Below are 15,912 nucleotides of genomic sequence, written 5' to 3' on the forward strand. Positions count from 1 at the left end.
ACAGTTACGCATAGCGGTATGTAGTGTACCCTCTGGGTTTCATTTCGGGTTCGTACAGGAGGGTTTCTAATGGAATCACTGGATCTGAGACCCAATAATAATGTAAATAACTAATCCTTAGGATAATAGGGCAATACCATTTGTTTCCGAGGTCCCCAGCATACCTGCCCACAGACTGTCGAACTCTCCGCCCGTCCCTGCCATCTGTGGGCCAGAAGAACTGTTTTATCCTCCTTTTTTCCTTCCTGGCATCGGCTGAGCCGTTGGTGTTACCACTGCTGCGCACAGTGGTGTCTGCAGCCCGTCATGAGAAAAAGTCATCATTTGCTGGATTGTATCCATTTTCTTAGTCAGTGTTTACAGTATTGTCATTCCACTGCCCTCTTGGAAAGGGATGTTCTCGGAAAGTCAGTGGATCAAATATTACGGCAGTTGTCAAATGAGGCGAACCTCCGTTTCCTTGAGTTTCGAAGTCGCCCCTGAGAAATGTGGAGGCAGGCATCAGCAAACACATCCGTTTTGTCTCCCGCCCTACGCAGTGGCACTAAAACACCCCGGTAAGAAAATAAGCACTTAGTGCTGTGCACACAGTAACAAAAAATAAATATATACTTTGAGCTGGATTCAAATATGAACCTACAGGTCATGTTGTCAACACAGTGAAGAGGGGAAAAAAAAAAAAGGCCCCATCAGTAAACAAACCTGTAATGAGTACACAGGGCTCACCTTTGTCAAGATTGCGGAGCAGCTGTCTTTTGTTTCCAGCACTTGTATCTCCCTTCTCAGGTGCCCTTGCCTTTCCCTCAGCACCTCTGGCATCGGCAAGCCTGAGGCTCCCAGTCCACGTGGAATCAGCAAGCGTTTTTGAGGTAATTTTTTTTAAAGATTTTATTTGTCTCTGTGTGTGTGTGTGTGTGTGTGCGCGCACAAGCAGGGGGAGCAGCAAGCAGAAGCAGAGGGAGAAGCAGTCTTCCTGCTGAGCCTGACGCGGGGCTCGATCCCAAGACCCTGAGATCATGACCTGAGCTGGAAGCAGATGCTTAACCCTCTGAGCCACCCAGGCGCCCCTTGAGCTACTTCTGCTGTATGCCAGGCAGTGTGGTAGGCACCATCAAATCCTTGTCTGATTTGAAGGACTCTCCCTGTCAGAAGGAAACGGGAAAGATCAACTTTTTTCCTACTAACTCTAGGATTTTTTTAAGAGAAGACCGGCTCTTTCTGGCGATCAGAATAGTGGTTATCCTGGACAGGCAGAATGGACTGGGAAGGGGCATGAGGGTTTCTGGGGAGCTGGTAATATTATGTGTTTCTTTTTTTAAATTGTGGGAAGGAATACATATCATAAAATCTACCACCTTAATGGTTTCTAAGTGTCCAGTTCAGTAGTGTTAAGTGTAGGTATTCCCGTTGTTATGAAGTAGGTCTCCAGAACTTTTTCATCTTGTAAAACGGAAACTCTGTACCTATTATACCATAACTCACTTTTCCTCATTTTCCTACCCCCAGCCCCTGGTAACCACCTTTCTACTTTTTATTTCTATAAATTTGACTTCTCTAGATATCTTATACAGGTGGAATCGTGCAGCATTTACCCTTTGGTGACTGGTTTATTTCACACAGTTATAATGTTCATACATATTGTAGCATGTGACAGGATTTCCCTCCTAATTTTCTATTTCTTAATCTGGGTGCTGGTTCCTTGAGGACGTTCAATTTGGGGAAATTCATCCAGCTGTGCATTTATTAATTGGACATACTTGTGTATGCATGTTCTACTTCCAAAAAGGACTTGACTTTAAAAATCAGGTGGAGATAAAATTTAAAAATCATTACTACCATTTCTATTAAGCTCTTAGTGACTCGTGTTCATGTTTCCCAGAGGTGTTTTAGAAGTACCAGTTAGAGAAGGCAGTGCTCAACTCAAAGGGGTACTTGCTAAGGGCAAAACTTCAGAAGAGATGGCTTGGGGCGCCTGGGTGGCTCAGTCTGTGAAGTAGCAGCCTTCTGCTCAGATCATGATCCCAGGGTCCTGGGGTTGAGTCCCCACATCGGGCTCCCCACTCAGTGGGAAGTCTGTTTCTCCCTCTGCCCCTGCCGCCTTCCCCCCGCCCCGCCCCTGCTTATGCTCCTTCTCTCTCTTTCTCTCAACTAAATAAATCAAATCTTTAAAAAAAAAAAAAAAAAAAGAACAGATGGCTTCACACAGGCCCTATTCAAGTTTACCTGATGTATGTCTCTGAGCCCTTTTATACAGAAGCCTGATACTGCCCATCACAATTCAAAATCACTAAAAATTAATACCCTGACAAATTAATACCCTGACCAAACAAGAGCAGGAGGTAAAGGGGAGAAAAACTGTCCTTCAAGAGGTGAATGATGTTGGGAAGACAGCCCACTGAAAGAAAATTTTAGGAGAAAGAACAAAACCGTTAGAAGAGGACATCGGGGGCGCCTGGGTGGCTCAGTGGGTTAAGCCGCTGCCTTCGGCTCGGGTCATGATCTCAGGGTCCTGGGATCGAGCCCCGCATCGGGCTCTCTGCTCAGCGGGGAGCCTGCTTCCTCCTCTCTCTCTCTGCCTACTTGTGATCTCTGTCTGTCGGATAAATAAATAAAATCTTTAAAAAAAAAAAAAAAAGGAAGACGACAATCGGTGAGGTTGCCACATTTAGAAAAACAAAAATCCAAACAGAAAAACCATCAATACAGGAAACCCAGTGAAACTTGTATTTCAGATAATCAACAAGTAGGTTTTTATTTTTGTTTTTTTAAAACTTGTGTTCAATTTTTATTAAGTTTTTTTAAAGTTTAATTCCAGTATAGTTACTGTACAGTGTTATATTAGTTACAGGTGCACATTATAATAATTCAAGAATTCTATGCATTAGTGCTCAATCATGACAGATCTTTCAGAACTCTGATAATAAGATTCATGCAGTTGTAGGGAGATCACAGATTTGGTAGAATTGTTAATTTATGCTAACTTTTTACATAACGATTGGTAACTGTAACACATTTAAATGTATATACAAATAGGTTTTTAAAGTAGAAATATGTTCTGAATAGTGCATAGGACATACTTGTACTAAAAACCCATTTGTTGTTTACTGAAATTCAACTTCTACTGGGCGCCCTGTATTTTACCTGGCAATCGTAACTGCAAGGGAAGGAAGAGGGAGATAAAATCATAGGGAACACAAAAAATATGCAGGGAACCACCTCAAAGCTAGATTCTCTGACAAGTACCTAGCACTGGATAATATTCCCTGTCCTAAGAAAAATTTAGACTTTTCTTGAATGTCTTGCTTGGGGGTCCAGAGTTTAATGCAAATCTGGTCCCATTGGCTACTTCCCAGAAGGCTGAGTGACAGGACAGGATAGCCTAGGACTCTCGTATGTGGGGCTGCAGGCAGGAAGGGCAAGGGACTCCCTCCAAAGATCCAGTGCCTGGTCATGACTTATCTTGTCAGTTTTCATCTGAACAGATTTTGATGTGTATAAATAGGGGTGGCCATTAAAAGTGCTGCATCAGGGGGCACCTGGGTGGCTCAGTTGTTAAGTGTCCGCCTTCATTCCAGTCATGATCCCAGTGTCCTGGGATGGAGTCCTGCATCGGGCTCCCTGCTTGGCAAGAAGCCTGCTTCTCCCTCTCCGACTCCCCCTGCTTATGTTCCCTCTCTTGCTGTCTCTCTGTCAAATAAATAAATAAAATCCTTTAAAAAAAAAAAAAAAACTACTGCATCATTATTGGGGGAAAAACAAATTCCTGAACACTCGCCCTCCCTATTCATCAAAAGGAAAGCATCCAAGATTCATTCAAGGTGAAGGAAGGCATTTGTTCTGGAAGAGTTGGCCTTGTCACACAATTTCTGATTCACTTTGAAGCCGTGCAGTTAAACCCTTCTTCTGAGTCAATAGGTATAATCAGGCTTGATCAATGGAAGTTCTCAGGCTCATTGTTGAGAAGAAATTATTTTTTTAAATTGCAAGTACACAATAAGGATTAAATAACAAGATGACTCGAGGCTGAAGTTTTGCAAGGCCCTTTTTAATGATTTGTTTTTAAATCAGAAGTAGAGTTTCACGAGTTAAAGGTGAATGTCCTTTCAACAGTTTGTTAATAGACATAGGTAAACTGTATGTTCTATGATCTTCTTACACCATTAATCACTTAGTAAGCTTTTCTTTCATAGAATGTTTGAAGTAAACTTTGGCCTAGCTCAGGTCAAATTATCACAAATCTTTAAAACAATGAAGACTGGATTTATTATGTGGAAGCTGTATTCATGACGGTTATCAACTGCTTATGTAGAATCTTGGTTGATACTTTATATGGCTTTATGAAGCTGTCAGTAACCCTGACCTGTATGTCCTTGGACAGTTTCCTTAGGTGTCTATCCCTTAACTTCCTAATTTGTAAAATGAGGGGGTGGACCAGATGCTCTCTAGCCTTCAGGCTCTAAAACATCATGACTAGATCACACTAAAGGTGTGCCCATCTCAGGAATAAGTAACTTAGCACAACTTACCTAGAGCTTTCCTTGGTAGAGATATTTATTATTTTAAAGAATAAAGGTAAGAGTATAGACAAAGTATTTTCAGTTACTTCTTGTCCCCTCGGAAATCTTTCATGGGTAAAGAATCAGAACTTGCGGGGAAAACCAGAACACCCATAAAGCGATAATGTCTAGAAGAGACCAAGAATCGAAGAACTGAGACACAGTTACTACGGGGGAATAGATGCCACGAGAGAAAAACACACCCGTCTTTGCTTCCTCAAAAAACCAGATTGTGCCTGCTAGGAACAAGAGAGTCACTCCTAACTAGGACATCGAGTATTGCCAGAAGCAATATCTGCTGTTTGATTCCCATAACAGTCGGGAACAGCATGTAATGGCAACTGTGACACAAGACGAGAGACTGTGCCCGGGCCACCGAGTGTTCCCACCCACCCCAGCTCTGCGGTGAACGGTCTGTACGTGGCACCTTGATGATCGGGCTCTCTCATCTCCAGAATGTTCATACCCATTAAGTCAAGTATTTAAGATGCAAATTATTTGGATCATGAAACTCTTTTTGCTTCCACACCCATTGCCAAATATTTGTGCACGTTCTGAACGTCGTTGTACAAATTAGAAGCATATCTAAAAATGTTCGGCCACAGCTTCTTGCTAAGACTCTTCCACACGACCTAGCTTGGGACCATCCCATCAGCCAGCTTCTCAAGAAAGCGACAGCTTGGAAGGGAGAGTTGCAGCTGGGTGGATTGGACTCGGGCATCAAAGAAAGGCAAGGTCACCTCAACTGCTTCGCCAGCTTCTTTCCATCCCTTCGCCATGACTCTGCTTTCCTCACCAAGGGGACAGAAATCTGGAAAGATACTCTAAGCGCCCCTGGGGACTGTGTCTGTGTGGACACTATGGAGTATATGTGCATACTCGAGGACTGACTAATCGAAGCTCACTTACATAGGGGTCTAGGAGAAAGAGAGTTGTGATGTGGTCAGTATTGTGACACGTATAAAGTGTGTCTGGTGCGTGAGCTTTCATAGCAAAGTTCAGGATTTGTTCCAGAAAACTTGGCAAAAATTTTACCCTCTGAGGCATAGGATGTGTGGGTAGGCTGAAGAACGCCCCCCGCCCGAGATGTCCACCTGTTTATCCCCAGAACCTGTGACTGTGTTATTTCACATGGCTAAAGGGACTTTGCAGGTATGATTAAGCTAAGGGTCTTGAGACCGAGATGATTCTGGATTATCTGGATGGGCCCAGTGTCATTACAAAGGTTCTTACAGAAGGGAAGCTTCTCGAAAGCAGAGAAGGCACGTAGATTCTCCTTCAGAGCTTTCAGAAAGAATGCGGCCCTGCTGATTCCTTGATTTTAGTACTTCTGACCTCTAGAACTGTAAGAGAATAAATTTGTGCTGTTTTAAGCCACAGAGTTTGTGGCCATTTGTCACAAAAGCAATAGGGAACATGGAAGAGGACTCAGCAGGGTATTTTCAATTCAGCGAGAGTGCTTCGGTGAGAGTGTTGGGGTGATGGCGGCTGGGAATATTCAGAGACGCAGTTACTATGCAGGGTTTTCTGGGGACCCTGCTGTCAGCTAGGAACTGAGACCTCAGTGGTGGACAAACAGGCATGGGCTCTGCCACTATGGAACTTAGAACCACAAGAGGAAGTCTGGCATTAACCAAAGATTGCTATTAATTAACTCAGGTATGCAGTGTGCTCTGAAGTACTTCATGGCTCTCTGAGAATGACTAAAAGGAGATCTACTCCTTCTGGATGGTCAGGGAAGTTTTCCCTGAGGATGTGATGTGTAAGGCAGACTCTAAGAACGAGCCGGGGTTAGCTGCCTCAGGTCAGCGGGGCTGGAAGTAGCCCCGCAGAAAGACGGAAGAGCTTTTCCAAAAGCTGTAGGCAGTCCAAGTGTTGTGTTTTAAGAAGTTAAACTAAGTCCAGTATTGGAGCCACCAGAATAAGGGCTAGTGCTGTACAAGAAGAGATGGAGGGCGGACTAGGGGCTAGGCTAGCCAGGGCCTTCTAGGCCACCGAAGGACAGTGGTATGCCCATATTTATACTTTTAAAGATCACTTAGGCTATAGTGGATGAAAGAATGGATTGAGGGGCAAGAGAAGATACCAGGAGACCAGTTATAAGGACACGGCAACAGCCCAGATGAGAAGTAAGGTAGGCCTGGCCAGAGTGGTGGTGGTCGGGGTGGAGAGAAGCAGAAGGGTTCAATGGATAGATACATAGGACAGAGAATCAAAAGATTTGATGATTGATGGAGTGTGAGAGGTGACAGAGAGGGAGGTGTTGAGGATGACAGCTAGGTTCATAGACGAAGCAACCCGGTCAGCAGAACTTTGATTTTCTAAGGAAGGGAACAATGCTGGAACAGAAGAATTTGGGTGGGAAGAGGGAGTATGACTTCAGGCATGTATACCTTGAAGGGGTACCTGAATGTCAAGTAGGCATTTGCGTACTCAGGAGCAGGAGATTTAAACTTAGGAGTCAGAATGTCAATGGGAAGTGAAGGCTTGGGGATAGTGGAGGTTGCCTGGGGAGGGAGAAGCTGGTAAGAGGAGGGCCTAGGAATCTCAAAGAAAGTAGAGGGCAGAGAGATGACTGGGAAGTGACTAGAAGACCAGGAGAAAAACAAGGAGGGTGTGGAGCCACCGAACTGAAAGGAAAAGAGAGTTTTTCAAAAAGGAGGGAGTGGCCATCAGGTCAAGAAAAATAAGGACTTGGGGCGCCTGGGTGGCTCAGTGGGTTAAAGCCTCTGCCTTCGGCTCAGGTCATGATCCCAGAGTCCTGGGATCAAGCCCCGCATCGGGCTCTCTGCTCTCTGCTCAGCAGGGAGCCTGCTTCCCCCTCTCTCTCTGCCTGCCTCTCTGCCTACTTGTAATCTGTCTGTCAAATAAAATAAAATATTTAAAAAAAGATGTTTAAAAAAGAAAAGAAAAATAAGGACTAAAAAGAAGTCCTTGGACATGAAGATCATTGGTGACCTCAGCATGAATTTGGTGTGGTGGAGGAAAGGGGACAGAACCTAGGAATGGTCATCTTGTCTTAGTGTTTCTGGCAGACGCTAGTCAGGGCAGGGTTTTCAGGGAAGCTAGGAACTAGCGAGAAGTCCCAGCGGTTCAATTACATGCCCCGCCGCCACCACCACTGCGCATGCGCACCAGTACTTTGCCCTCCCGGAAAGACAACTGTAGGTGGTGGACAGGACTCCAGACTGCCCCGGCCCTAACCGTATCTCCTTGTTCACTTGTCAACTTTAGCCAGAATCACTCCATCACTCCTTCTTTCTCTTAGCCCTCTGGTCCTTGCTAGCAGCCATCTCTGTCTCCATTCTTGGTTTTTCTAAGGCTGGACACATGACCTGAACTCACTCTCTCATTCTCTTTCTTCTTTTGTTCTCCTGGTATTGGAGAGATTTTGTGTCTCCAGGGCGTCTGAGTGAATTGACATTTCAGAGCAATTGTTTCTTACCCAGTGTCTATGCAGTGGTTCTTTGTGGAACATGGCCAGTCCTGGGAGCAGACAAACAAAAATAGCATATTAGGTGAATGACTTCATGGAGAAGTATGAGGGGCGCATACAAGTCTCCTCCCTTGTGAGAAGCCAGGAAGGCTATTGGAAGAGCTGAAGAGTTGCTCTGGGCTGAAGGTTCAAATAATGGGAAGACAAAATGTTCCTCTATTTAATTGTCTGCTAAAATCCAGCTTATGTATAATTCAGATGGAATTCCCTGACCTTGACCTGTGGTTCTTCTCAGAGTCCAACCTCCTCTACTTTTATGAGGCAGCCGAGCATCAGAATGGAAACAGGTGTTCCTCAGGTTATGCTGCCAAGTAAAACTTCCTCAAGACCAAAGTGACTTTTCTCACTGAAAGCACAGCAACAACAGGAATCCTGAGAAGGAAGGTGCATACACCCACACAGTGAAAGAATGAAGCCATTTTGCGGGAAAGGAATAAAAGAAGAAAAGGGTTATACAAGGAGAAACAAAATACAGCTCTGACTCATGCAATAGGCTTGAGTGGTGAAAAAATAATTGGAGAATAATATCAGAGTTCTGAACTGACTTTGACCACGAACACAGCTTTTACTTGTGTAAAATAACACAGTTATTCCCCCTCTTTGCTATGTCCTTCGCCCTTCAGGTTAGGAAATTATTCCCTCCAGTAAAACATCATCATTTTCTCTTGTTTTCTGGGAAAGTGCTTGTGCTGCTATTCCCTCAGGACCTGTTGAATAAGTTAGTAGCTCATGAAAGATAGCAGCAGGTGACTACATGGGCATTGATAAATAATTGAGTACTGTAGTTAGAGTTCTTCTTAGAAACTCATGATCTTTTTTTCTAGAGACCAGCTAAAGTCCATCCCTCTCACTTCACATATGAGGAACTGGCCATGGAAAGATGAAGCAATTTTCCCAAACCCACAGAGCTCCTTAGCGGCAGATGTAGCCCTGGAACTTCGGGGTCCGGTGTCTATGAGGCTATGCTGTCCTGCTCAAATGTATCAAACCCGCCACAGTGCCTGTAACTGAAAGCTTCCCTGGGCCAGGAGGTACCATCTCTAAGGGTACCATCTCTACCTCTCCCAACAAATCTTTAGTAATGGAGGCTTTATCACTCCCATTCCCAGGTGAGAAAACCAAAGCTCAGAGAGGTTAGCTAATTCACCTAAGACAACACGGTCAGTCTGTAGTAGAACTGCCTAATCTTGCGGGATGACCAAGTAGGGATTACTGGTATCTAGGCTGATGCTCCACCTCCATGGGGACAGGTGATGGCCTGCCTGGTGTCACAAGGAAGGCCCAAAGGCCCACACAACCAAAATTATTGATCCAGCTCCTTGGCTACGCTACCTAAAGTTGGAACTTGGAGTCCCTGCTAGGAAAGAGAAGTCTTGAGGGAATGGGATGCTGAAGAATTATGTTTTCTTGGGAAGCGAAACTATGTGGAGCAAAGGGGAACTTTTTGGGTTGAGTGGGATGATACTTGTGAAGTGGGGACAGGGTGAGGGGAAGGGTTCTCTGCAGAGTAGAGAAGGTTATCTGGAATGAGACTGGATCTTTGCATCCTTAACTGGGCTGAGGCATTTATGGAATTTGATAGCACACATTTCTAGAACCTGACCAGTATGCTGTGACTGTACTATTTTCAAAGGGGGTCCACCGTTACCTAGAACTGAATTAATTGTAATCCTGGGTTCATGCATGGCTCTGCTCTCTCTTTAAATAAATACATAAACAAATGTGAACACTTGTGAATCCAACATCCAAACCAAAAACCAGAGCAGTCACTGAAGCTGTCCGACAATACCAAGTTTTGAGGAGGAGGATATGGATGGACCAAACCTCTTATTCATCCCTAGGAGTATAAATCAGTTTAATAAATTTGCATTATTTTGTAGTATTAAACATTCTCATGGAATCTATAAATCCATCCAAAAAATCACATTCACTACAGCACTGTTTATTTGTCAATCATGGGGCTAAGTAGCAAATTTTTCTTCCCGTTACATCGAAAAGTATAGACAAATCCAGGAATCTTTCTTTTTTGAGTGGGGAAGGTCTAGCTCTTCAACAGCACCCACTCACAACCCCTTTCCAAGTTACGGTTAGGTGAAAAGGAAGGCAATACTGTCTCACTTGACACCGGTCATGTGTCTGTTGGATTGCCACCTGGGGAGGTGTAGTCCTATTTTTTATTGAGGCTTGTCTCAGTAAAAGCAATTTGAGTTTCATTTTTTTAAGAGATTTTATTTATTTATTTGACACACACAGAGAGAGATCACAAGTAGGCAGAGAGGCAGGCAGAAAGAGAGGGGGAAGCAGGCTCCCTGCTGAGCAGAGAGCCTGATGCAGGGCTCTATCCCGGGAGCCTGGGATCATGACCTGAGCTGAAGGCAGAGGCTTAACCCACTGAGCCCCCCAGGCACCCCACGATTTGAGTTTTAGAGAAGTCATCTGCTTCCATGTGTTTGTCATTGCTTCCTCTTCTCGTATAGGTCTTCAAGTCATGGCAGAGACAAAAGCCTTGGCAACTGAATCACACCCTGATAATCCAGTGTTGAATTTCCTGGCTCTGCCACACATCAGTGGATGGCTGTAGGCAAATTCCTGAACTTGTCAGAGCCTCAGGTTTCTGTAAGTGGGTAAATTCACGTGTCCCTTGTGGGGCTGCTTATATAAGGATTCAAAGAGGGGTCTGCTCCCAACCAGCTTCGGAACAAAGGAGCCCAGCAAGCAAATGTTAGTTCCCTTTTCTATAGAAACAGGAGTGTAAGGGACACCCTGGAATATTCCTGGCACAGCACTTATCTCATCGAAATTTAGCACGATCCCCAAATGCGAGGCACAGCTGTAATTTTACATTTTCTAGAAGCCACACTTAAAAATGAACAAAAAACAAATGAAATTAATTTTAATAACATATCAGATAAATAACCAATTTAACTGATGTATCTAACATGTTAACATTTCAGCATGTAGTCAGTATACAAATTATTGATGAGATAATTTGTATTTTTTTTTTTTTTTTTTTTTGGCCATACTCAGCCTTTGAAATCCCATGTGAATTTTACACTTACAACACGTCTCAATTTGGATCAGCACATTTCAGGGACCCAAGAGCCCCACTCGACTAGCAGCGTTGTATTGGGTACCACAACTTTAGCATTTCTAAGGACATTGAATCTCTTTGGATTTTGAAATCTGGCCTCTTCAATTCTATTCTAGTGCACATTTCCAACAGTGGGGGGTGATTGACCCCTTTCCTTTTCCTTTAATATCCTAATCTATGGTTGCCTCATAGATGGGGATGTGGGTCAGGTTATCTTAGAGCAGGGGTCCCCAATCTCCTTGGGAGAAATGACTGTTTTTCTTTTCCTCAAAGCTTTCAAACCTCCGGAAAATTAGGATAATTGGAGGGAGAGCAAGGTGAAAAGAGTTGGGGCTGACAGTAAAACTCCAGTTCCCTGGCGAAGAGTCCTTCCAGACTACACAAGGCTACACAAGCCTCCTTGACGGAAGGAAATCTTAGTAACTTCAGAACTGACTCAGGTTTGCTGCCGGGTTCACCACATTCTGTGGCCGTGATGCTTGGGGTTGGGGGAGGCTGAACCTCAGTCAGGGGCTTGGATGGACGAGGGTTGTGCTCCACTTGCTGATAGGAGAAATGCCAAGTTTTCCAGATAATAGGTGGCACTCTAGATGTCAGAGTCCACTGCAAATAATGGTTCATGCTCAGTTAATTATGGGCACTAAGTAAATATTAATAGAAACTGATAAGATCATGATTTGTATAGAAACGAAAGAACGGTAGATTCTGACAAGTTGCTATATAATTAACTTTCATTTTTTAGGGTAAAAAGAATTGAATAAGGCCACTCATGTTACCTATTCTGGGTTCATATTTTTGGATTGTGTTCCCACCCAGAGACTTCAGGGATTTCCTAAATGTCAACCTAAGCATGGTATCACTCAAAACAGTCTTTGGTTGTTCTTGTATTATTGGCATTTTGCTCTGTTTCCTTGAAGTTTTGGTGATCTCTTCGTAGCTGAGCTCCAATTTAATACGTCATGTTGTATCTTGCTTTTACCCACTGATAATATGTGCATTTTCCATGTTCTCATATACATTCTCATATACACACAACACATTTTTTTTTCAGTGTGTTTCAATGTGTTCAATCAATTCAGTGGTCCACTGAGTGCTTGTGCCATGATTTACTTAACCATTTTCCATTATTGTCTTTTCCTTCTGGATATTAGAAGATGTAATTTTGTTCCATAACTTGCACACATGGAAAAGTACCTGTCTTTATTTTTTTTAAATAAGATTAAATCTGGGTTTGAATTCCCATGTGTGGGCCTGGCAAGACACCCGACAGCAGCCATCAATGGGGAGCTAGTCCCATGTCTATATGCAGGGTATCTGGAGAACCACTTAATGGGTTCTGATACTCTTGACCCTAAGCAACACAAGTCTACCTAACCTGGCCTAAACCGTAAAGGAGAGGTACTGGCCTGTATGACTGGCGTTCAGAGGAAGCTTCAGGGTTATTTGATTTAGGCACCTGACGACCCTGTTTCCTTTCATTTCCACTCTGCCCGCTACAAAGTCAGCTTTGCTCTGGTCACCAGACGGTTGTCAGCTGATGCTACATGCTTACTTGCATTCACTCAGAGATGGGGAGAAGATAGAAAGATAAGAGAGTTTCTTCCAGAAGCTTCCTTCCCATAGCAAGCAAGTTTCTTTCACAGAATTCTCCAGGAAAATTTTCCTCCCTTCTCATTAGCCTAAATTGGGTCATGTGCCTATCTCTGAACGACGAGCTTATGGCCAGTGGTCAGAATCAAGCTCATTAATTTTTAGATTGAGCCATATATTTCATTACTACAGGGACGCCTGGGTGGCTCAGTCAGTTAAGTGTCTGTCTGCCTTTGGCTCAGGTTATGATCCCGGGGTCCTGGAATCAAGCCCTGCTCCCTGCTCCCTGCTCAGCGGAGAACCTGCTTCTCCCTCTGCCTCTCCCCCTGTTTGTGCTCTCTCTCTCTGTCAAATAAGTAAAATCCTTGAAAAATTACTACAAACAAAGGAGGCTCTACCCTCTTCCCCTGCCCCCAACACAAATTCACTGCATGGGCAATTAACAAAAGTGGGGTAGTTACCAAGAGAGGAGGGCATGAATTTACAGAGATTACCAAAATGTCTCAAATCTTCCGACGTGTGTTTTCAGTCCTGCCATACAAACTCAGCACAGCAGCCCAAAGCCCAGACCTGAAGTCTCCATTGTCTTTCAGGCCGGGGAAGATCAGCTACCTCTCCACAAGGTGCAAGAACAAAACACAGGTTTAATTTCTCCATAAATTATCCTGCCACACCGTTCCTTGTGCTTAAAATCTTTTCTGATGTCTTTTTGGGGTAAGAGAAAGACTACCAGTAGTACAAGGACAAGGACTTGAAGCAGAGTTGTACCAGCCAAAGTAGTTTGTCCAAAAAATCATGAATCTGGGCACTTGGAAAAATAGAGCTACTGCTCCAAATCACACTTATCTTCACACTCTTAACTTCCCACTCTTCAAATCAAAGGGTGGGCTGGTAAGGGTTGGACAGAGTCAAAATTTCCTTCAATAGGTTAATGGGCAAATAAATTGTGCTCCCTCCAAACAATGGAATATTATTCGCACCTAAAAAGAAATGAGCTATCAAGTCACGAAGAGACACGATTGAACCTTAAATGCATATTACTTAATGAAAGAAACCCATGTGAAAAGGCTGTATGATTCCAACTGTACGATATTCTTGGAAAGGTAGAATTATGGAGACAGTAAAAAGATCAATGCTTGCCAGAGGTTAGCCTGGGGGGATGTGTAGGCAGAGTACAGAGAATTTTTAGGGCAGTACATTTGTCCAAAGCTACAAAACGTATGGTACCGAGAGTGAACAATAAAATGTGGGTTTGGGTTCATAATGGTTCATGATGATGTGTTGATGTGGGTTCACTGATATTAGCAAATATGCAAGTCCACTACGGGATGATAATGGCGGAGGAAGCTCTGTGGGGGGGTGGGGGGTGGGAGGTGGGGAGACCTGGTATGTGGGAACTCCCTGTAGTTTCTACTCCATTTTGCTGTGAGCCTAAAAAATGCTTTAAAAAGCGAAGTCTGTTTTGGGGCACCTGGGTGGCTCAGTCGGTTAAGGATCTGACTCTTGGTTTTGGATCAGGTGATGATCTCAGGGTCATGGGATCAAGCCTCACGTCCGCTTGAGATTCTCTTCCTCTCCCTTTCCTTCTGCCCCTTGCCCCACTCATGCAAGTGTGCACTCTCTCTCTAAAATAAATATTTTTAAAATATTTTTAAAAATTAAAAATAAAGTGCATTTTAAAAATGCAGGCTGGTATCAAGGAACGTAGAATTGAGAGTCAGGAGACCTGGATTCAAATTTGGACTGCCCTGTACAAGCTGTGTTAATCTTAAAATTATTTTAACCTGTCTCCGTCTTAGTTTACTCACCTGTAAAATGACGATATGATTCCTCCATCAGATTTACGTGAATAGACAAACATAGGTCCTTTTCCAGAGCACGTGGTGGGTGCTTCTAAAAATATGTCATTTGAAGTAAAGAAAGGAGGAGGGAGACACAAGGAGACCAGGAGTTCAGAGCCAAGTCAAATGCCGGTGGAGGCGTTTTCTAACAAGACCCACCTGCTAGTGATTGATGAGACAATCAGGGGTTCTTTTTTTCCCCTCATCTATTCCACTTCACTTGGGCTTTTGGCTTTATCAGATTATGATTCAATGAAATGCCCATTATTGCTTGAATTACTCAAAATACTACCCTTGCCTTTGTTCCTCGCTGGGAGCTGACAGGAAGGAATGTGATTTGGGGTAGTTTTATTTTATTTTATTTTTTAAATTTTTTAAAGATTTATTTATTTATTTTACAGACAGAGATCACAAGGAGGCAGAGAGGCAGACAGAGAGGAGGAAGCAGGCTCCCCACTGAGCAGAGAGCCCGATGCGGGACTCGATCCCAGGACCCTGGGATCATGACCTGAGCTGAAGGCAGAGGCTTTAACCCACTGAGCCACCCAGGCGTCCCTGGGGTAGTTTTATTGTTCCTATTCCTGGTTTTCTTTTATATAAAGAATATCTGTTGTGGACCTAGTGAGTGGTACTGATGCAGGACACAGCGTCGGAGCAGCGGAGAGGCTAGACTTGGGCTCAGCCATCACAGGTATTGTGTCTAGGGTGGAAGAGAGATCTTTACGAAATTTGAACAGTTTTGAGTGTTACAGTGAGAAGTTCAGAGAATCAAGAAACAGTATTTGCAAGGGGAACAAATTGCCTTCCTGGTCAGGGAAGACCTCGCTTGTTTTTGAAGTGATGCGGCTGCGGAGATCTTCTGGAACAGGGAGCTGGGTGAGAGTGCATAGGGTAGGACGGCAGTTCTCACACTTGAATGTGAGTCAGAGTCACCCTTGAAGCATGCGGAGGAGTCGACTATTACTGCATGACAAAGTATCCAAAAACAGAATAGCTGGAAACAATGAACATTTATTATACCAAACCATGAGAGTTTCTGTGGGTCAGAAGTCCAGGAGCCACGTAGCTGACTAGTAGTGGCTCAGAGCCTTTCACAAGGTTACAGTCCAGGTGCCTGAGGAGGAATCTGCTTTCAGGCTCACTCCCGTGGGCTTCCACAGGGCTGCCTCGCAGCAGAGAAGAAAGAAGAGAGAGAAAAACCTCAAGAAGGAAGTCGTTTTTTTTATGTTCACATTATTATTTTTTAAAATAATACATGTTCTTTAAATGTTCAGGAGTTATTCTAGAGTTATAAAGTATTTTTATTTAATATCTTATATATTATCTTTGAATTTTACA

The 15,912-nt window shown here is 43.7% G+C and overlaps 1 non-coding gene across 1 annotated transcript; it reads right to left on the reverse strand.

Moving 5' to 3' along the window:
• Positions 1-242: 242 nt before the first annotated feature.
• LOC131822396 (small nucleolar RNA SNORD35) lies at positions 243-329 on the reverse strand. The gene has a single exon (XR_009350255.1). It is a non-coding gene; the product is annotated as a small nucleolar RNA SNORD35 (small nucleolar RNA).
• Positions 330-15,912: the final 15,583 nt, after the last annotated feature.

This window comes from Mustela lutreola, chromosome X (assembly GCF_030435805.1).
Source record: "Mustela lutreola isolate mMusLut2 chromosome X, mMusLut2.pri, whole genome shotgun sequence".
NCBI classification, from domain to species: domain Eukaryota; kingdom Metazoa; phylum Chordata; class Mammalia; order Carnivora; family Mustelidae; genus Mustela; species Mustela lutreola.